Genomic DNA, 799 nt, shown 5'->3' with positions numbered 1-799 from the left:
GATTTGATTGAAAAATGGGCGATTTCACAGATTTCGATGACAATAAAAATATGTGAGCGTGAAACATTCGTTCAGCATCATTCAACCATTCATCGGCTCTCCTTCTGTGATACTATAAATAGGTCACAGAGTAGATGTTTATCAAACGACAAAATACAGAAAGTTTAAAATTAACGTCAGCTCTAAAAATAAATTCCTTTCACACAGTGGAAATGTTTACATGTGCGCAGTCAGCACCAACCCTATTCAGGGGTTAACCGGCTTCCTCCTTCGGAGGAAGTTATATGGGAGTATGAAATTCACAAGCGGTTCCCAGTCACATGTATATTCTCGTTAGGGGAAATGACGAAGTTAGGTTTTTGCAACTTTTTGCAGGGAGGTGTCGACATCCTCCTACATACATCACCTGGACTTCCCAAATTGGTCACCCATTTTAGTAATGACCAGGCTCAACGTTGCTTAACTTTGGTGATCTGACGGGAACCGGTGTGTCAACGTGATTATGGCGTAAATGTTTACATAGATAATCAAAGCTCAATTTATGTGAGTTGCATGTAAGAATTGTTTATGCGATTTAAAGGTCACAGCCATACCGTATGACTAACACTTTCATACTTGAGTCTAGAAGATTCCGCAGAATTCTTTATATAAACGCCACTATGTTATTAAAGATGAGACAGTCTTTAGGACAATCGGAGTCAGTCTGTCTAGCGTTGGACGCACGAGGAAGTAGATTGTATGCTCCCGAGAGAGATTGAACCAGCCAAAATGAATTGACAACGAATAGAAAGCTGGCCTC

General features: G+C 40.3%; 1 pseudogene; it reads right to left on the bottom strand.

Annotated features, from left to right (window-relative positions):
* Positions 1-394: 394 nt before the first annotated feature.
* On the bottom strand, positions 395-513 carry LOC145277369 (5S ribosomal RNA; annotated as a pseudogene).
* Positions 514-799: the final 286 nt, after the last annotated feature.

Source organism: Euprymna scolopes, chromosome 5 (genome assembly GCF_053919585.1).
Source record: "Euprymna scolopes isolate OS-2025 chromosome 5, ASM5391958v1, whole genome shotgun sequence".
Taxonomy (NCBI): Eukaryota; Metazoa; Mollusca; class Cephalopoda; order Sepiida; family Sepiolidae; genus Euprymna; species Euprymna scolopes.
The sequence above is the reverse complement of the archived record's forward strand: the minus strand, read 5'-3'. Positions and strand labels throughout refer to the sequence as shown.